General features: G+C 44.7%; 1 protein-coding gene across 1 annotated transcript in view; it reads left to right on the top strand.

Moving 5' to 3' along the window:
• Window positions 1-9,847: 9,847 nt before the first annotated feature.
• Window positions 9,848-22,741, top strand: part of LOC139541135 (breast cancer anti-estrogen resistance protein 3-like) — a 75,902-nt gene continuing 63,008 nt past the window's right edge. Inside the window, exon 1 of the mRNA XM_071345397.1 lies at window positions 9,848-10,065. The gene's annotated coding sequence lies outside the window, so the exon portion shown is untranslated. The remainder of the gene's footprint in view (window positions 10,066-22,741) is intronic.

Here is a 22,741-nt window from a genome sequence, read left to right as displayed (position 1 = left end):
TCCCATCCTGACCTCTGTTTGTGTTGGGCAGCACAGGCCATGTAATGCGTTTGGAAGGATAGAGAGGATGGCCATAGTGGGGAACAAGCCCACCGGCACTCTCTCACTGGCCACTGCCACCCTACGGCCCCACCTCACTGGGCCAGGGTTCAGAAGATAGGCCTCCTCCAGTGAAACAGTGTTGTGCTGAATAGTAGCTGATACTTTCCTTACAGTCACCAGGGACAACGATGTGCCCTAGTTAAAGGCTATAGACTTCCTGGCCATTTGAGTGAATAAGCTCCGGAGTCCTCAAGACTCATCAGTGATTAATTAGGATATTCAAAAGATTTCATGTTTTTCTTTCTTCTTCTCATTCTTATCCCTTGACGCCACCTGTAAAGACAGACGAAGGTAATAAGGTGTTCAGCTGTAAGTCATGAAAGCACCAGGAGGCTGATGGCAACATATAGGGATTACTGAGATAAGACAGACAGGCATTTTAGGCCTGGGAACAGGAGTGGAAATCAAAACACAGCCTCATTTACTGTAGACACAGGTATTGTGTCATGCATAGGCATGCTTCCAGGGTTAGTGCAATCAAGGATCCTTGGATGTCCCTACCCTAAACCCTAACCTTAACCCCCACCCTGACCCTGACCTTAACATTATCATAACCCTTACCTAACCTTAACCCTTACCTTAACCATTTTAAATTTCAACTTCAATGGGGTGATGTCACAACACAGCATCCTACTCCTATAACCACGGTGGAACACATGCACACACACACACACACACACACACACACACACACACACACACACACACACACACACACACACACACACACACACACACACACACACACACACACACACACACACACACACACACACACACACACACACACACCAGGTGATTATACAGGGTCTAGCCAGGCAGCTGTAAGAGTTGGAGCAGCGGTGGCTGCCCTGGGGCAGGTGTCCTGCTGTGTATAATTAACTCTGTAGAGAAGTGGGGATGAGGTCTCCGTATGGATCATAGACAGGCCGCTGCTTGTTTCCAATGCATTATACGCCGACTCCCTGCTGTTGCTATGGTTACTGCCAAGTGTATGACATTTGGTTTGGGGCACTTTGAATTCTTTATTCTAAAAGAGTGTTCATGTAGGGCAATATTCCATGACTAACAAAATACACTTGCTTTTTTTATGTGTCTGCATTAAGTGGCTTTGGGCTGCTGATAAATCCAGTCATAGTACCTGAGAGGGTTTGTGGTAAAAGGGTCATCAAGTCTCCTGTTGCACCATCCATCCACACCACAAGTTTAATAACCTCTCACATTAACGATCAGAAAGACAAACTTGGGAGTGTTGTCTAATGGTGTGTGGATTCAGGGTTAGTGCTAAATAGATTAGCCTTCTTCTGTTCTTCTGAATGTTAACTTTTCTCTTTGAGGAGTCTGAGCTCAATCAGACAAATATGACATATCCTACATTGTGACTCAGTAGTGTTTAGCAAATGTTTAAGTGGCCTCAAAGCAACGAGTATAGTGGAATTGACACATGAAAATTATTGGATTTCTATTGAATATCTTTCCAAAGTACTGTGCCACAGAGGTAGATTAAAATTTTCAGTGATGCTGGGCCAGTTTCTCATATGATAAATTTAATCAAATGATCATAATTTCTACCATTCAAGGACATTGCCATGTCATGCTTTCTGGAAAGAGGAGACAAGGGGCAGTCAGACATGGTTTTAACTCTGGACACAGAAAAGGTAGGAAGTATACAGAGGGTACGGGGCAACAGAGGACGAACAGCAGAGGGGCTAATGATCTTGGAGTGGGTGTAATGGGTGCTGGTGGCAGGGAAGTCAGGCGCAGGAGAGTGAACTTGGTATAAACGGAGCAGTTTAATGAATATACAAAAACTCAGAAAACCAAAATATACAAAATAAAATAAGAGGGTGCAAAACCCGTCGCACACCAGAACATAACTTGCACCAAACATACAACAAACAATCACCGACAAGGACATGAGGGGAAACAGAGGGTTAAATACACAACATGTAATTGATGGGATTGGAACCAGGTGTGATGGAAGATTACTCACTCCAACGAATGAGCTATGTCTCTTTAAGGGACAGGTAGACACATAATGACCGGCAGTACCCCAGTACAGACAACTCTGGGTCTCAAGTCTGTGTACGCGTTCGGCTGGGGACAGCCTGGCCCTGCCGAGCTGCATCAGCTCGGGAAGAGATGAATCGGCAGTTTCCCGAGGCTCTTGAAGGGACTCGGGTAAGCTTGGATCCTCTCGGGGACTTCCGGAGTTCATCAGACGCAAGGTGGGTTCCCTGAGTGAGCATTTGGGGCCGCAATCGGACCTCTTCTCCCTCCTACGTTCCCGCAGCCGACCATCGATCCGGATGGTTAAAGCGATGAGTGAGTCGAGATCTGTCGGTAGTTCTCGGGCTGCCAGCTCATCCTTTACCTCCTCCGATAATCCATGCTGGAACGTGTCAAACAGAGCTTCCGGGTTCCAGGTATCCTCCGCTGCTAGCGTGTGGAACTCCACCGCATAGTCTGCCACGCTGAGGGTGTCCTGCCGAAGCTGGAGTAACTTCCGGTCAGCCTCTCTGCCGGACACCGGAGCCTTGAAAACTTTTCTCACCTCCGCCACGAATACCTCCAGACTGAGGCAGACGGCGGATTGTTGCTCCCACACCACCGTGGCCCAGGTGAGTGCCCTCCCGGACATCAGCGTAATAATGTACGCTATCTTCGAGCGGACCGAGGGGAACTGAGAAGGCTGCAGCTCGAAAACAAGGGAACACTGGGAGAGAAAGGCCCGGCAGGTTATGGAATCTCCATTGTAGCGCTCCGGGAGAGATAAGCAGGGTTCCTGGGAAACCAGGGTGACGGCGCTGCTACCAGCCGGGTTACTGAGGGGCTGGGAGGTTACTGTCGTGGTAGGCTGCCTGGAAGGCAACCCACAGAATTGCTCCCGCAATGCGTCCAATGCTAGGTCTTGACATTTGGCCGTGTTCTGGAACCCTTCCATTAATCCGCGAAGCAACTCCTCGTGTCTACTAATGATGGCTCCTTGGCGTTGCGGAGCTGGTCCAAGTCTGCTGGGTCAGTCATGGCCAGTTTGTACTATCACGTTTCAGGTAAGACCCAAGTGCAGACTATGTTGAAGTAACAATCTTTATTGCAACAACAGGGGCAGGCAAACGACAGGTCAAGGCAGGCAGGGGTCGATAAACCAGAGTAGCGGCAAACGTAAAGAATGACAGTCAGGCTCAGGGTCAGGGGCAGGCAGAGTGGTCAGGCAGGCGGGCTCAGAGTCAGGACAGGCAAGGGTCAAAACCAGGAGGAGGAGAAATAGAGAGACTGGGGAAAACAGGAGCTGAGAAAACGCTGGTTGACTTGAGCAAATAAGACAAACTGGCCCAGACAGACCGAAAACACAGGTATAAATACCCAGAGGATAAGTGGGGAAGATGAGCGACACCTGAAGGGGGGTGGAGACAAGCACAAGGACAGGTAAAACAGATCAGGGAGTGGCAGATTGTCTATGTACAGTATTTGTTCAAGTTAATGGCATCCTTTGGAAATTGCAAACTCATCTTGTGAACCAGATAAGGGGCCTCATTTATGAACGTTGCTTATGCACAAAATATGTCCCAAAACATGCGTGAGCCAGTTTTCACGCAAAAGTTGGAGTTTATAAAAACTGAACTTAACGTGAGAATGTGCTTATCCTCCTGCAATCTTTAGACCATGCTTTGCACAGATTCTAGTGGTTGAACTATTGCATGGCAAGAAGGCAAAAGTATCCTAGCCTTGTGCTGGAAAATATGATCACACTCTTCTTCATAACAAAAACAAACAGGTAGCTTAATATAATAACAAGATGCAATCATATGCCATTAGTGAGAAGAGCGAAAATCGCTTAGTTTTATCTTCGCATTCTAAAATAATTAGAAATAGTTATCTATTTCCTACAATTTTTTAATTTCCATGATTATTGCAGAATAAATTCCTCATCTTTTCTGACTGTGATGGTTTCCCACTCGCAAAATAGCCTATAGGCCTACAACAAGTTAGGATAGGCTACCATTCATCCCATCTCTCATTTCACTGGACCCACTTCACAGTAATAAATATATAAGTTATTTCAAGTATTTTGCTCTATGTGGTCCGATCTGAAGTGCAGTTTAAGAGTAGACCAGACAGTTCACCTTTTCCATTGATGTTTGTAGGCTACGTCTGAATACTGTAACAACAAATTGCTCAATTTTAAAATATTTCATTTATAAACATAATGGTAACACTTTACTTGACACCAAGCGTTATAACATGTTATGACATGGTCGTAACCATGCCATAACATGTCATAACAGCTGACATGACATGTCATAACCTGTCACAATTTGGCCATAACACTGTCATGACACATATATTTACACCTGTTGTGACATATATTGTGTTATTTTATGGCTGGTTATGACACCTACACCTTATGAAACCTACTGGGGCCCCACAAGGGTACATGCTCAGCCCCCTCCTGTACTCCCTGTTCACCCATGACTGCGTGGCCAAGCACGCCTCCAACTCAGTCATCAAGTTTGCAGACAACACAACAGTAGTAGGCTTGATTACCAACAACGACGAGACAGCCTACAGGGAGGAGGTGAGGGCTCTGGGAATGTGGTGCCAATAAAATAACCTCTCACTCAACGTCAACAAAACAAAGGAGATGATCGTGGACTTCAGGAAACAGCAGAGGGAGCACCCCCTATCCACATCGACGGGACCGCAGTGGAGAAGTTGGAAAGTTTCAAGTTCCTCGGCGTACACATCACTGACAAACTGAAATGGTCCACCCACACAGACAATGCGGTGAAGAAGGCGCAACAGTGCCTCTTCAACCTTAGGAGGCTGAAGAAGTTTGGCTTGTCACCTAAAACCCTCACAAACCTTTACAGATGCACAATTGAGAGCATCCTGTCGGGCTGTATCACTGCCTGGTACAGCAACTGCACCGCCCACAACCACAGGGCTCTCCAGAGGGTGGTGCGGTCTGCCCAACGCATCACCAGGGGTAAACTACCTGCCCTCCTGGACACCTACAGCACCCAATGTCACAGGAAGGCCAAAAAGATCATCAAGGACAATAACCACCCGAGCCACTGCCTGTTCACCCCGCTATCATCCAGAAGGTGAGGTTAGTACAGGTGCATCAAAGCTGGGGCCGAGAGACTGAAAAACAGCTTCTATCTCAAGGCCATCAGACTGTTAAATAGCCATCACTAGCACAGAGGAGCTGCTGCCTATATACACATATATACAGTCACTGGCCAGTTTAAAAAAATGGATCACTAGTCACTTTAAAAATGCCACTTTAATAACGTTTATATATCTTGCATTACTCATCTCATATGTATATACTCTATTCTATACTATTCTACTGTATCTTAGTCTATGCCGCTCTGACATTGCTCGTCCATATATTTATATATTCTTAATTCCATTCCTTTATTTAGATTTGTGTGTATTGGGTATTTGTTGTGTAATTGTTAGATATTACTTGTTAGATATTACTGTACTGTCGGAGCTAGAAGCACAAGCATTTCGCTACACCTCCAATACCATCTGCTAAACACGTGTATGTGACCAATACAATTTGATTTGATTCGATTTGAGGCTGACCGACCGTCAGGAATGTGAGAAGGCAGATGATGGGCAGAAATGCAGCAGCATGCAGATGAACTGTTATTTGTCCCGGATGGAAAACACAAGTTACCATGGTGAGAGAATTCCACATGGTGCTCAGCTGAGACTGTGGACCAAAGATAGACCACCACTCAACTCTCAACAAAGACTGCCAGAGCAACACTCGTCTGCTAGGCTCAGCTAGGGAAGTGAGTGGCTGTACATTCTTGCAGACATTCACACATATGTGGCACAGGTACAGTATATTTGCGAGCTGCTCACATTGTTCTACAAGTTTTGACAACCATGAAAAACATTGCTCATAACTAAATCCCAGAGAATTCTATGAAGTGATGGTGTAGTTGAATCAGTTAAACCTGGTCCTACTAACATTGTTCTGTAATTAAGAGTGTTCAATATCAAATCTGGAATGATGCAATAAAACCATGGTCGTTTATACTCTGTTAAAAAGTTATGGAATGAGGTGTTTTTTAAAACATGGATAGTTTACATTTCAAGTGCTGACAAATTGTTCTTCCTCGCAGCCTTGGGTACTAGGCCGGAGGGGGGATGTCTTCAGGCCTACAGTACATTCTGCATTTCCTCTATGCAGAACTAAACTACAGCATAGGGAAAAGACTGGTAGAGAAACAGTCTTAGTACACATCCTGTACTAGCATTTTTCTGTACAGAAACATTCCCCTTTACAGAACAGAATAACTTTATTTTTCTCAGAGGGAACTTGGTTATGATTGACAGCTTATGGACATGGGATGGCTCCTGCGTAAATGTGGTCATCTATGGTCATCAACAGGCTGTGAGTAACCAACAGCAGATTATAGATCAGGATCTTGACTCAGAGGAAATAGAGGGTGACGGATTGATCAGAGGAGTCATTTCTTGGAAATGCCCCCCCTTCCTTTACAAACATGTGAGGAATGAGATGGATCAGGACTTTTGGATCTATTCTGAGGGGAAGAAACATGGCACCTGGCGTCTGAACTTTCCCCTGATGAATGCATGTGCGCTGGACTAGGAGTTTTTGTGCATGTGCGTGCGCGTGCGCGTGTGTGTGTGTGTGCGTGCGTGTGTGTATGTAGCTGAGGTGCCTGAGGACACACAGGTCATCAGATAACAGCAGGGTGTGAGCAGGTCTATACAGTGTGACTCAGTGAAAAGCTGTGCCAAGCCAAACTGCATCAATACATAACAAATGAGAACACACAGACATTGTCTACAGAACCTACAGTTCTCTCAAACATACTAGCATCCGCTGTACCACAGTCTGACCTGGTTCAGAATGATTTATTGTCAAATAATATGACTTTGACTGATATATCACAACATACTATGTCATTCAAATGTGAGACATTTTCAATGTCCTGACACCTTGATGAATGAGGGGTGTTATGAGGTAGAGTGTAGTCCTGGCAGGTGCAGTGTAACTAGAGAGGGTATGTCTGATTCCAGATGTCTTTCAAGTGTGTGCGTGTGTCCTCCTGACAAAATACCCAGCTGGAATCCAGGGGCTGAAGGATTCTGTGGACACACACACACACCCACCCACCCACCCACCCACACACACACACACACACACACACACACACACACACACACACACACACACACACACACACACACACACACACACACACACACACACACACACACTGAGTCACCGTGGCAGATTTAGCATAGCGTTACACGAAACAAACATCACCTGTCCTTTCAATCACAGGGCCACAGCACTGGTATCCTTGGCCAGGGTCTGCCAGGAAGGAACACACACACGCACACTGGGTTGTGTGTTATCATCAGCAGACAATGTGAAGGAATCAAAGGACAAAGACAGGGAAAGTGTATTCTGTACCTCAGCCAAGACAAACAGTACTCCCTCTGTTTTTTGGAGACAGTACACGTGTCTTACAAGACAGAATACTAGCTACCTTAACATTTAATAATTATTATTTTAATGTTTTCAGAGATCTGATCAGATTGCAGATCATAAACTCAGCAAAAAAAAGAAACGTCCTCTCACTGTCAACTGCGTTTATTTTCAGCAAACTAAACAAATATTTGTATGAACATAAGATTCAACAACTGAGACATAAACTGAACAAGTTCCACAGACATGTGACTAACAGAAATGGAATAATGTGTCTCTGAACAAAGGGGGGGTAAAAATCAAAAGTAACAGTCAGTATCTAGTGTGGCCACCAGCTGCATTAAGTACTACAGTACATCTCCTCCTCATGGACTGCACCAGATTTGCCAGTTCTTGCTGTGAGATGTTACCCCACTCTTCCACCAAGGCACCTGCAAGTTCCCAGACATTTCTGGGGGGAATGTCCCTAGCCCTCACCCTCTGATCCAACAGGTCAGACGTGCTCAAAGGGATTGAGATCCGGGCTCTTCTCTGTCCATGGCAGAACACTGACATCCCTGTCTTGCAGGAAATCACGCACAGAACGAGCAGTATGTCTAGTGGCATTGTCATGGTGGAGGGTCATGTCAGGATGAGCCTGCAGGAAGGGTACCACATGAGGGAGGAGGATGTCTTCCCTGTAACGCACAGCGTTGAGATTGCCTGCAATGACAACAAGCTCAGTCCGAGGATGCTGTGACACACCGCCCCAGACCACAACGGACCCTCCACCTCCAAATCGATCCCGCTCCAGAGTACAGGCCTCGGTGTAACGCTCATTCTTCGACGATAAACGCGAATCCAGACAATCACCCCTGTTGAGACAAAACCACAACTCGTCAGTGATGAGCACTTTTTGCCAGTCCTGTCTGGTCCAGCGAAGGTGGGTTTGTGCCCATAGGTGACGTTGTTGCCGGTGATGTCTGGTGAGGACCTGCCTTACAACAGGCCTACAAGCCCTGAGTCCAGCCTCTCTCAACCTATTGCAGACAGTCTGAGCACTGATGGAGGGATTGTGCGTTCCTGGTGTAACTCGGGCAGTTGTTGTTGCCATCCTGTACCTGTCCCGCAGGTGTGATGTTCGGATGTACCGATCCTGTGCAGGTGTTGTTACATGTGGTCTGCCACTGCGAGGAAGATCAGCTGTCCATCCTGTCTCCCTGTAGCGCTGTCTTAGGCGTCTCACAGTACGGACATTGCAATTTATTGCCCTGGCCACATCTGCAGTCCCCATGCCTCCTTGCAGCATGCCTAAGGCACGATCACGCAGATCATCAGGGACCCTGGGCATCTTCCTTTTGGTGTTTTTCAGAGTCAGTAGAAAGGCCTCTTTAGTGTCCTAAGTTTTCAGAACTGTGACCTTAATTGCCTACCGTCTGTAAGCTATTAGTGTCTTAACGACCGTTCCACAGGTGCATGTTCATTAATTGTTTATGGTTCATCGAACAAGCATGGGAAACAGTGTTTAAACCCTTTACAATGAAGATCTGTGAAGTTATCTGGATTTTTACGAATTATCTTTGAAAGACAGGTTCCTGAAAAAAGGACGTTTTTTTTTTAGTTTAGTTGCACTGTTTGTACAGTGACAAGTATATCTTTTTTTGTTTGAAGAACATTGTTGGATTTTCAAATAACATTATCAGAGTGACACTGGACAGTAACAAAGGCTGTTGTTGGGACATTAAATATGAGGCTGCTCTGGCCTCTCTCCTGGGATTGGTGACAGAGGAGAGGAGGGAAGAGGTGTGAAGAGAGGGACGTTTTCAGTGCTGGGGGGCAGGGGAGGATGGGGTGGAGGGTAAGTCGTAAATCACTCCCCTGTGGCTCGGTGTCTGTGTGGAGGAGTAGGGGCACGTGTGTGTCTGAGTGTGTGTATCAGCGAGAGAGATAGAGAACACTGTATATATACATAATATGACATTTGTAATGTCTTTATTCTTTTGGAACGTTTGTAAGTGTAATGTTTACAGTACATGTTTTATTGTTTATTATCTATTTCACTTGCTTTGGCAATGTAAACATATGTTTCCCATGCCAATAAAGCCCTTGAATTGAGAGAGAGAGAGAGAGAGAGAGAGAGAGAGAGAGAGAGAGAGAGAGAGAGAGAGAGAGAGAGAGAGAGAGAGAGAGAGAGAGAGAGAGAGAGAGAGAGAGAGAGAGAGAGAGAGAGAGTACTACGGAGGGGAAGAGGACGGCAACACAGCCACTGTGGGAGGCCCAGAGACACACAAAGCCAGAGAGAGAGAGGAGGAAGGGGTTTGTTTCTGCAATCTAGCCTTGTTGTTGCCTGTTCGTGCGAGTCTCTTTGCTGGTCAGTCAGTCTACTATGCCTGGGACTCTGTAGCACTGCCACTCAGGAGGAACTCTACTGAAGTGAAGTGAGGAGGAAATCTCTGGCTGTGCTGTTCTTCAAAACAAGTGCAACTTTAAACAGACAGGTAAGGATTTCTAGAAACCGTACTGGATTGGAGTCTGCTTTGTATAAAAGTGTTGGAATGTGTTGGTACTGTATCCAGATGCTGATACGGCTTACAGAGGTGTGAGCAGTATCTCTCTCGCAACTTTGTACAACTTCAAAGAATTTTGATTTATTCAGAGTTGTCAACAGGAAACTCTTCGTATTGTTTTCAATAGAATGACTTCAGTCAGTTCAGTTCAGTTGATGCTTTTTCTCACTAACAAGGTCAAACTTTTGCAAATGTTTCGTCAAACGTTTTACACAATAACATAAGATAAGCATGTTTTCAAGGACTTTGTTAGTCAATGGAATAGATTTCTGAGACTTTTCCCCTGGGAAATTGGCCACCTAAGTCGCTGGTTGCTGTGTAGGAGAGAGACGACAGTAGCTGGAGTTGTCGGTGAGGAACTGAGTGGCAGCCACTGCTGTGGGCTTTAATAACTCGTGATTCATATGCCACACACAGACCAGCCATGCAGCTCACAGATGGGAAGGCTCGCTCTCTCTCTCTCTCTCTGAGGAGGAGGAGGAGGAGGAGAGGAAGGAGGGAGAGATCTGAGTTCATATCAAACACCCCCTTCTCTCAACAAAAGAAGGGCCAAAAAGTGTCATGTGACAGTTGGGCTCTTTGTTCTTTTCAGAGGTCTGGAGAAAGACTGGCCAGGGGTTGCTTTAGTAATGCACTGCTCTGTGTGTCTGTGTATGTTCATGCTAATGTCTGCGTGCAAACATGTTTGTCCGCAGTATTCTGCCCATCCACTCTCTCCAGTTTGCAGTGAGAAAGGAAGGGCAACCTCATCAGTCAGTTTCCTCTGGTTAATTTTATTCCTCTCTTCATTTCCCTGCATGCGTTTTATTTGTGGCTTTATTTTCCTGTGCCACTCATTAGTTTTCCTAGTGGGTCTGTTCTGCTGTCTGGGTAATGAGGGGCCAGGCCTGCAGCATGTGACAGAGCTGTAAAGTGTCTGCTAGTGCTACTTTCAGAGCCCCAGCTGAAACCCATTCTGCTCTCCCTGCCTGCTGCCTCCACGCCTTAGCTGATTGGGTGTGTGTCAGCCCCTTTCGCTAAAGCTTCCTATTCCTTCCTGTACACTACATAAGATGCAGGCTGAACGCCCTGCTGTCGAAACCCTGGGTGTCGGCTCAGAGCCTGTCTACAGCCTGATTCACTGGGATTTGTGTACTGAGTGGAGGACCAGCATTAATGGGGGAGAGATGAACTCCCAAAGCCCTGGGTATGATGGATCTGATGGGGGTTTAGATGTATAGGCCAGCCCATATGTCCACTGTGTAGAGCAGGCTGATATTGTAGACTAGAGCAGACCAAACTGTTTTGTCTCCCACAGAATCTCCCGTTGTCAGATATGGGATGGATGAGAGAAGCTGGTTGGGAATAGCAGTCAGGCTATGATGACGGATTTATTAGAGGGTTTATTCTGAAGAGTGCTCGTGGCCCACAGCCTCTCTGGGTCTTTTGTCCACTCAAAGCAGGTTTGAATTCTTTGAAGGGGACTTGCATTATTCACTAGATTCCCATGGAGGAGTGAGTGCGGGGGAAGGCTGGAGAAAACATAACACTGATAACACTGTTTAGAAATGCACTGGGGTATTCTCCTCTTCCCCTGTACGTCTCTAGTAGCTTTAGTTGGAAGCTTATAGTTTTATTTCCTTTGCATGTTGACTCTTGCGTATCTTTTTGAATCAAGGCCAGTTTTGTTCACTTTCACTTAACAGATTTGTATGTGCTGTGGGACTAGTGCAGGACACAATGCTCCTACTATAGGTACAGTAAAATAAAGACAGTATTTGTGTTTGCTGACATCAGCAATGGCATGTGCCCTGTGTCACGAGCCAGATACAAAGGACTTTAAAGAATTTGCGAGTGTGAATGTGTGAGTGTGTGTGGTATTGTGTGTCTTCAGTGAAAGATGCAGAGAATGATGTAAGCAGTGGACAGAGAGCCAGAGAAAGACCATTGTGCTTGTGAGCGGTAGAGAGACACAAGAGAGAAAGAAAGTAAAACAGTGTGAGGTAAGGAGGAGAGACATAATGAGAGACACAAAGGAGATAGATGAAAGAAGAGGTATTTTCTAGACCCACACCTCAGTTCAAATGATGGCCATAACCTTGTCACCTCTTCTAGTATTTTGCATGAATAATTTATGTTATCAGATTAATGTCTTGAATATTCATGTTCTTAAGGAGCCCAGAGAGAGTTAAAACCCTTTCTCTTCCGGCACGTGCGACAGACTGTCACCCCAGGGGAGTAATTGTCAAGCAACATTCCTTAAGGGGAAACAGATGTGCCTGGTTCTGGCCCCACTGACTCACTGCTGGGCTGCTTCATTCTGCTCTCTCTGAGGTCAACAGCAGGCCTCCACACACTGACCAGCCCTCAGGCACTTTACTCACCAGCCAATTAACCCCCCGCCTCCACACCACCAGTTTAACTGGCTTCTATAGGAATCGTCACCTGGCTACTGCAGGAAGGGATGTGTGGTTGTGACTGGTCAGTGGTCTGGCACAAAATGGCTGCTGACCCGCCCACTGTGCATCATCACCCAGGTGGGTGCTGTTAATTAAGGTTGGGTGTTTGGTTGATTTGTGTGATTTGCCGCACCTGCATAGACTGTAAAGTGTTTTAGAGCTGTGAAGGGATATGTTCTTCCCACTCGCTGGTATTTGTCCTGTGGTATGATGATGCTGAGTAACTGGGACATGTTCAGTGACTCAACCCACCTGATGAGTCTAACAGAGCAGGTGAAAAAACATCTGTGGTGGTCTGATCTGAGGTGCTTTCAAGACAACTGGGAACATAAAAAAAACTTCAGGTCGGAAAGTTGAAGTTCTAAAAAGAGTTTCCGTATTCGAATTCTGAGTTGGATGACCGTTAAAAATGATTTTCCCAGTCCGAGCTACCCAGTTGTCTTCAATGCACTGAAGTCTGAGATTTCCGAGTTCCCAGTAGTTTTGAATGTGGCACGAGTTCCGCATCATGTGATCAACATGATATTAGAGGGGTTAAGCAATTTCTGGAAACTCTTTTTATGGGGCGAGGGAGTTTTTGATTCTGGATACCTAATATCCAGTGCCGTATCACTCTGTGAAAGCCTGTTCTCTGCTCTGATTGTCAGTCCCACCATGCATCTGGAACATTAAGTACAGTACAGTAAGCTGATCAAAAGTCTTTCTGATCCTATCTCATTGGAATGTCCTTTTTCTCCTGAGATTGAAACCTGCTGGTAACCATCTCCCAATATACATAGCTAGCTAGATTACTATGTTAACCAGGAACAAGTTTCAAAGAGCATATCATCCATCATGAAAAAGTGATACTTATTTACTACACAAACCTATTAACGTCTAGAATGTCATTGTATGCTGTAGCATTTAGATTTTCCTTCACTGAAACTAAGGGGCCGAGCCCGAACCATGAAAAACAACCCCAGACCATTATTCCTCCTCCGCCCAACTTTACAGTTGGCACTATACGTTCGGGCAGGTAGCGTTCTCCTAGCATCCGCCAAACTCAGAATCGTCCGTCGGACTGCCAAATGGTGAAGCGTGTTTCATCACTCCAGTGAATGTATTCTACGGCTCCAGAGTCCAATAGCGGTGAGCGTTACACCACTCTAGCTGACGCTTGGCATTGCGCATGGTGATCTTAGGCTTGTGTGTGGCTGCTTGGCCATGGAAACCAATTTCATGAAGCTCTCGACAAACAGTTATTGTGCTTCCAGAGGCCGTTTGGAACCCGGTAGTGAGTGTTGCAACCAAGGAGGTCCCGTTCTGTGAACTTCTGTGGTCTACCACCTCGCGGCTGAGCCGTGGTTGCTCCTAGACGTTTCCACTTCACAATAAAAGCACTTACAGTTGAGCTCGGAAACTCTAGCATGGCAGACATATGACAAACTGACTTGTTGGAAACCCACAACACATTTGTCGTGGAAATCCAAAATAAGTTCAGGAGTAAAAATGTGCTTAACAAATCACATAATAAGTTGCATTGACTCATTCTGTGTTTAGTAATAGCGGTGAACATGATTTTTGAATAAATACCCCATCTCTGTACCACACACATACAATTATTTGTAAGGTCCCTCAATCAAGGAATGAATTTCAAGCACAGATTCAACCACAAAGACCAGGGTGGTTTATCAATGCCTCGCAAAGAAGGGCACCAGTTGGTAGATGTGCAAAAATAGAAAAGCAGACTCTGTGTGTAAAAATAGAAAAGTAGACGTGGTATATCTCTTTGAGCATGGTGAAGTTATTAATTTGGCGTTGGATGGTGTATCCAACACAGGCATCTTTCCTAACTCAGTTGCCATTGAGGAAAGAAACTCCTCAGGGATTTCACCATTAGGCCAATGGTGATTTTAAAACAGTTACGGAATTGAATGGTTGTGATATGAGAAACTGAGGATGGATCAACAGCATTGTAGTTGCTCCACAATACTAACCTAAATGACAGAGTGAAAAGAAGGAAGCCTTTACAGAATACAAGGCACTTAATACTAGAAAAAATGTGACAAAGAAATTTACTTTTTGACCTGAATACAAAGCGTTATGTTTGGGGCAAATCCAACACAACACAACACTGAGTACCACTCTTCATATTTTCAAGCATGGTGGTGGCTGCATCATGTTATGGGTTTGATTGTCATCGGCAAGGACTAGGGAGTTTTTTTATGATCAAAAGAAACGGAATACAGCTAAGCACAGGAAAATCCTAGAGGAAAACCTGGTTCAGTGTTCTTTCCAACAGAAACTTGGAGACAAATTCATCTTTCAGCAGGACAATAACCTAAAACACAAGGCCAAATCTACAATTGAGTTGCTTACCAAGATGACATTGAATGTTCCTGAGTGGCCTGGTTACAGTTTTGACCTAAATCGTCTTGACAATATATGGCAAGACGTGAAAATGGCTTTCTAGTAATGATCAACCACCAACTTGACAGAGCTTGAGGAATGTTAAAAAAAATAAATGGTAAATATTGGTGTGCAAATCCAGGTGTGCAAACGTCTTAGAAACGTGCCCAGAAAGACTCACAGCTGTAATCGCTGCCAAAGGTGATTCTAACATGTATTGTCTAACGGGGGTGAGTACTTATCTAATGACGATATATGCCACGCCTGCTCCAGCATTCCCTCTCTGGCGCTCGAGGGCACCAGGCTGCCCTTCATTACACACACCTGTCACCTGGACTCCTTCACGTTGTTGATTGCCCCCTCTGTATCAGTATGTTCCTCAGTTGTGTTCCCCGTGTCAGCATTATTGTCATAATGTCATGTTGTTCCCCCTGTCCAGACGTTGTTCTTGTTTTTGTTATATCAAATCAAATCAAATCAAATTTTATTAGTCACATACACATGGTTAGCAGATGTTAATGCGAGTGTAGCGAAATGCTTGTGCTTCTAGTTCCGACAATGCAGTAATAACAACAAGTAATCTAACCTAACAATTCCACAACTACTACCTTATACACACAAGTGTAAAGGGATAAAGAATATGTACATAAAGATATATGAATGAGTGATGGTACAGAACGGCATAGGCAAGATGCAGTAGATGGTATAGAGTACGGTATATACATATGAGATGAGTACTGTAGGGTATGTAAACATAAAGTGGCATAGTTTAAAGTGGCTAGTGGTACATGTATTACATAAAGATGGCAAGATGCAGTAGATGATATAGAGTACAGTATATACATATACATATGAGATGGGTAATGTAGGGTATGTAAACATTATATTAAGTGGCATTGTTTAAAGTGGCTAGTGGTACATTTTTACATAATTTCCATCAATTCCCATTTTTAAAGTGGCTGGAGTTGAGTCAGTATGTTGGCAGCGGCCGCTAAATGTTAGTGGTGGCTGTTTAACAGTCTGATGGCCTTGAGATAGAAGCTGTTTTTCAGTCTCTCGGTCCCTGCTTTGATGCACCTGTACTGACCTCGCCTTCTGGATGATAGCGGGGTGAACAGGCAGTGGCTTGGGTGGTTGTTGTCCTTGATGATCTTTATGGCCTTCCTGTGACATCGGGTGGTGTAGGTGTCCTGGAGGGCAGGTAGTTTGCCCCCGGTGATGCGTTCTGCAGACCTCACTACCCTCTGGAGAGCCTTACGGTTGTGGGCGGAGCAGTTGCCGTACCAGGCGGTGATACAGCCCGACAGGATGCTCTCGATTGTGCATCTGTAGAAGTTTGTGAGTGCTTTTGGTGACAAGCCGAATTTCTTCAGCCACCTGAGGTTGAAGAGGCGCTGCTGCGCCTTCTTCACAACGCTGTCTGTGTGGGTGGACCAATTCAGTTTGTCCGTGATGTGTACACCGAGGAACTTAAAACTTTCCACCTTCTCCACTACTGACCCGTCGATGTGGATAGGGGGGTGCTCCCTCTGCTGTTTCCTGAAGTCCACAATCATCTCCTTTGTTTTGTTGACGTTGAGTGTGAGGTTATTTTCCTGACACCACACTCCGAGGGCCCTCACCTCCTCCCTGTAGGCCGTCTCGTCGTTGTTGGTAATCAAGCCTACCACTGTAGTGTCATCCGCAAACTTGATGATTGAGTTGGAGGCGTGCATGGCCACGCAGTCGTGGGTGAACAGGGAGTACAGGAGAGGGCTCAGAACGCACCCTTGTGGGGCCCCAGTGTTGAGGATCAGCGGGGTGGAGATGTTGTTACCTACCCTCACCACCTGGGGGCGGCCCGTCAGGAAGTCCAGGACCCAGTTGCACAGGGCGGGGTCGAGACCCAGGGTCTCGAGCTTGATGACGAGTTTGGAGGGTACTATGGTGTTAAATGCTGAGCTGTAATCGATGAACAGCATTCTCACATAGGTATTCCTCTTGTCCAGATGGGTTAGGGCAGTGTGCAGTGTGGTTGCGATTGCGTCGTCTGTGGACCTATTGTGTCGGTAAGCAAATTGGAGTGGGTCTATGGTGTCCGGTAGGGTGGAGGTGATGTGGTCCTTGACTAGTCTCTCAAAGCACTTCATGATGACGGAAGTGAGTGCTACGGGGCGGTAGTCGTTTAGCTCAGTTACCTTAGCTTTCTTGGGAACAGGAACAATGGTGGCCCTCTTGAAGCATGTGGGAACAGCAGACTGGGATAAGGATTGATTGAATATGTCCGTAAACACACCAGCCAGCTGGTCTGCGCATGCTCTGAGGACGCGGCTGGGAATGCCGTCTGGGCCTGCAGCCTTGCGAGGGTTAACACGTTTAAATGTTTTACTCACCTCGGCTGCAGTGAAGGAGAGCCCGCAGGTTTTGGTAGCGGGCCGTGTCAGTGGCACTGTATTGTCCTCAAAGAGGGCAAAAAAGTTATTTAGCCTGTCTGGGAGCAAGACATCCTGGTCCGCGACGGGGCTGGTTTTCTTTTTGTAATCCGTGATAGACTGTAGACCCTGCCACATACCTCTTGTGTCTGAGCTGTTGAATTGCGACTCTATTTTGTCTCTGTACTGGGACTTAGCCTGTTTGATTGCCTTGCGGAGAGAATAGCTACACTGTTTGTATTCGGTCATGTTTCCGGTCACCTTGCCCTGGTTAAAAGCAATGGTTCGCGCTCTCAGTTTCACGCGAATGCTGCCGTCAATCCACGGTTTCTGGTTTGGGAATGTTTTAATCGTTGCTGTGGGTACGACATCGTCAATGCACTTCCTAATGAACTCGCTCACCGAATCAGCATATTCGTCCATGTTGTTGTTGGACGCAATGCGGAACATATTCCAATCCGCGTGATCGAAGCAGTCTTGAAGCGTGGAATCAGATTGGTCGGACCAGCGTTGAACAGACCTGAGCGCGGGAGCTTGTTGTTTTAGTTTCCATTAAATGTTCACTCCCTGTTCTTGCTTCTCATCTCCAGCGTCTGTCCTCACAATATATTAGTGGTTTAATTTTATTTTATATAAATGTTCGATTTTTTTTACACTTTGACATTACAACATATTTTGCGTAGATTGTTGACCAAAAATGACAATTAAATTCATTTTAATCCCACTTTGTAAAAGAACAAAATGTGGAAAAAGTCAAGGGGTGTGAATAGTTTCTGAAGGCACTGTATGTCTTTTTGACCTGTTGCCAAGGAGGTCCTCAACATAAGAAGACTGGAGGCCGTTGTTGGTAAGATTAACATTGTTAATCAAATGTTTTTCTTTCTGTGTTGTCTTATGTGACCTCTGTTAGCAGATGATTGATTATGCCTTATAATTGGTTCTCTCTTGTGCTTGTCTTTATTTTCTAAAAGGTTACATGGTGGAGAAATGTGTCTGCAATTTTTTTAAATCTGAAGATAGTTCAGTTAAAGCTGAATGAAGATAAGGCCTTAAAGGGATTAACAAAAGCGTAAATATATAATTTAATATGTAATTAATTTTATTAAAAAATACAATTACATTTGTATAAGCATATTATTTATTGTTTGATGATATAACTACAGTTACAAACTTGAGGAAATAACATGTGCGCTAGTCTAGTGGTGACCAGAGAATGTGCCCAAATTGACTGGAGCGTGGAGTGAGTTTCATTAAAGGCTAGAGCGTTGGCCTTCTCGCCTGCTCCAATTTCGCTCCAGTAGTGCTCACTTCGTGAGCTCAGGGCATTCCTGGCCCAGCATGAATTTGTAGTCTACTTGCGTGCTGCTATCCCCTTGCTTTAGCTACTGTCATCAAGTATGCTAAATATTTTCATAAAGAAACTGATGAAACACATAGGTGAAAAATCAAGGTGACTTACAAAGATGAGGAGGACCAAGAGCAAGAGAGGGAGTGTGGTGATGAAGTGTCCACAACTAAAGAATCATTGTGGAATCTGAAAAAACACATATCTCGAAAGCCTGATGGTGTACTTACTATGTGCACATGCTAACAGAAAGGAATGAGGTGAGTAGCTAGCTAAGTCTGTCACTGTAGCATAGTATTTATAAACAAAACACCTCTTCAAAGTTTTGTTCATTTTCATTCTATTATCTATACAATAGGCCATCACTGATTTTGGCCCAATAGGCGTGACATATTACCTCTTTCAAGGAGCTTTTTGTTTTGATTGGGTTATTTTACCTATAATCTTTTAGGCCTACCTACAGAAAAAAACACTACACATCCTGCCCAGCCTGGCAAAAGTGGCCCAAAGGGTGTTTAGCATCCCCAATCACAGAGAGTGTGTTCTCTGCTGCTGGCCTGCTCTCCAGGCACCATCGCATGAGCCTGAAACCACAGACTCTGGACAAACTCATGTTTCTAAACATTTATTCAAATGCACTTTAGACTGAGCCTAATAAGTCATTTTTCATAAATTGAAGTAAGTCACAGCCTTTGCGCAATTTATTGACTGTAGTGATTTAATACAACAAAATGTTGTTTAAATGCTGAAGGCTTAATGTCCCTGCCAGCCTAGTGTGTCGCACTCGCAAATGCTTCAAAATGTATTTATTTGTAGGCTATAACCTTGGAATAATTTAAATAATATAGCCTAAATAATTCATTTTCGTTCTTTCTTAGGCTACCTGTCTGGCTCTTGACCTGTTTAGAGTGTTTATATGCTGTTTAATATGACATGTAGCCTATTTGAAATAATGAGCGCTTCTTACAGTCACCTTTTCATGTTGTTTATTAAAATACTTTTCATTCAAATCATATGATTTGGTTTCAAAACTTCAACAATTATAGGTCCAGGTAGTCACAAAAATATATTGGTGTAGCAGCTGTTTTTTTCCTGTGAGAGAGGAGCGGTTTTTAGCAGAGTGGTTGGAAAGGATTTCACATCGGTTACACTCACCCCCCTTTTGACTTCCTCCTTTTCCCGCCGCAACCAGTGATCCGGGTCAACAGCATCAATGTAACAGTTTTACCTTCCGTCCCTCTCCTCGCCCCTACCTGGGCTTGAACCAGGGACCCTCTGCACACATAGACAACAGCCACCCTCAAAGCATCGTTACCCATCGCTCCACAAAAGCCGCGGCCCTTGCAGAGCAAGGGGAACAACTACTTCAAGGTCTTAGAGCGAGTGACGTCACCAATTGAAACGCTATTAGCGAGCACCCCGCTAACTAGCTAGCCATTTCACATCGGTTACATGAGCATGTAAGAATGTGTAGGTATGTGTATGTTTTAAGTAGTAGATAACCAAAAGCTCAGTAGTTACACAGTTAAGGGAGAATTACGTAGTGATTTAAACAGGAAATATGTAGTTTATCACTCATTACTACTTAAATTACTACATAAATCACTACTGACTTATGACACATCTCAAAAGTAATTAAGTAGTAAAACCAGGAGGTTTTGTGTAGATCTTGTGTAGTAGTGATGAGTAGTAGGTAATTGAAAGGTACTTTTCATGAGGGATGTCCAGGTGTAAAGACGTCCACATGCTTCCCAGCCGAAACAGTTCAGAAGAGTTTGTGCATATATTATGATGACATTTTGTGACGTTTTGTTCGTTTTGGACTTCGGTGAGGGTTGTTTCGGCTGTTTGGGCACACAACATTTTTTCTGGAGGCAAGCCAAAGTTCGGAGCCGAAGTCTACGCCCCTTTGTCAGTGATTGGTCAACAGTAGGTATTCTTCAATAAAGTCTTTGTTGTCATTCAACAAGATATGACTCATTTTCATGCACATTTTTTCATTGAGAAATACTGCACCAAACATCTTAGTTAGATGTAAAATCTCCTCGGCAAAAACGTCAAAATTAATGACAGATTTCTTGAGTTATCTTAGATTAACTCTGACTACTTTGAGAAAGTGTATTTTGGCTACAGCGTCTCAAAATGGACAAACAGTACTATTGACGCTTTTTTCTCGTTTTTCAAGCGAAGGTCTTTTAAGGGAGCATGCGAGCACACTCGTTCGGTTTGCCTAGCCGACTTCTGAAGCATGCTGATACCTTTAGTCTACACCCCTGGTGTTCATTACTCCTCTTACCTAATGGCATTCTTTCATCTCCTCACTACTGCTATGCTGAGTAAGGAGACATAGCACAGAGAGAAGGGAGATCTTATCATACTTTAATTACAGGACTAGATTTGACTACTCTTCATTGAATTTGCAGAATCAGAGTGAGTGTCTGTGTATTTTGAAGTGTGCTGTCATCACAAGGCAGATTATGGTACTCTCCCATCAGTCAGTAGCACCCATGATGTTGGGAAATTCCCACCAGACTCACTAGACCCATACTGCTACAGTACAGTCCTCCCTGCTGTTGCCCTCCTGGCACTGATCCAACTGGATAAAACAGCAAAGCATCTCCTTGAAGAAGATGATATCTGGTTGCACTGCAATTACTGTGGGGTGGATTAACCATTTTAGGAACGTGAAGCAGGGCCTTAAATCTCCCCCTCTCAGTTAGAGACAGTTCACAGAGTTAATACCAGACCTAATCACTGACACCAGCCCTGGCTCAGATAAAATTTCACACAGCACAAAGAGGACAAAGGCTTTGAAAGCAACATCAGCACTGTGTGTGTGTGTGTGTGTCTCGGTGGCGGTGTGTTTGTTGTTGAATAGCTTTAACAGAACTGGTTAACAGGGTCAGTGCGTGGTTACACTCAGCTGTTGTCTGGGTCAGTGGACTCTCTACCTCTCCTTATCCCCGTCCTCCCCAAGAGGCTGTTTCTATAGGACTGCTGCACCCTCAACCCACCACCCATTGTCTTACCACACAGAGGTTTACATCCATGCATGAGTAAAACAAAGACTGCTGAGTAAGAAACTCTATCAAAGTGCTTTTTGTCTTTGTCTTTCATCACCACATGATTTCATTTTAATTAAGGCAGCAGGCTTTATCCTCAGTTGACCCCGTATGATAATCCAATATCATAAATTATGGCTACACCGCTGAGAAGATTGACATAAATGTTTTACCAAGTTCACTTCCCTTCACATGCCAAGCCAAGTTTAGGAAATAAAACAGGTTATGAATAATCCATAAGCTGTGTGGCTGCTCTGTGAGGAGCAGGTGAAGAAACAGCAGCAACAGCAAGTGATGTCAGCCTCTCTCTCTGCTAAGGCATGAGTTTTGTTTCTCTGCTCATTAGCATGCTAAAAAGCTGGCTGGGGGCAAAGGATGAAAGCAGAAAGCTGAGCAGAAAATTCATTCGGCTTAGAATGGAGTCTTTATTTCATTGTCCAATTAGTGGCGTAGTGGTCCAAAAACTGGGTGTGGAACGTTGAGGTAAACATGTTTTTTGGAGAGGGCATGGAACAAGACATCTCTATCTGCTGTCTTGTGGTCAGAGTCAGACTGGCTGGTGGTTCACTGATAGCCTGCAGTTATGTCATCCTGCTCCCTGCTGCTGCTATGGAGAGGGAGGGAGCATCATAGGAACTATGACTGGAATACATGAAGCATGGTCTCTATGCCATTGGCTTCATTTCACTGTACTTACGTACACTGCTCAAAAAAATAAAGGGAACACTAAAATAACACATCCTAGATCTGAATGAATGGAAATATTCTTATTAAATACTTTTTTCTTTAAATAGTTGAATGTGCTGACAACAAAATTACACAAAAATGATCAATGTAAATCAAATTTATCAACCCATGGAGGTCTGGATTTGGAGTCACACTCAAAATTAAAGTGGAAAACCACACTACAGGCTGATCCAACTTTGATGTAATGTCCTTAAAACAAGTCAGAATGAGGCTCAG

Source organism: Salvelinus alpinus, chromosome 16 (assembly GCF_045679555.1).
Source record: "Salvelinus alpinus chromosome 16, SLU_Salpinus.1, whole genome shotgun sequence".
NCBI classification, from domain to species: domain Eukaryota; kingdom Metazoa; phylum Chordata; class Actinopteri; order Salmoniformes; family Salmonidae; genus Salvelinus; species Salvelinus alpinus.
The sequence above is the reverse complement of the archived record's forward strand: the minus strand, read 5'-3'. Positions and strand labels throughout refer to the sequence as shown.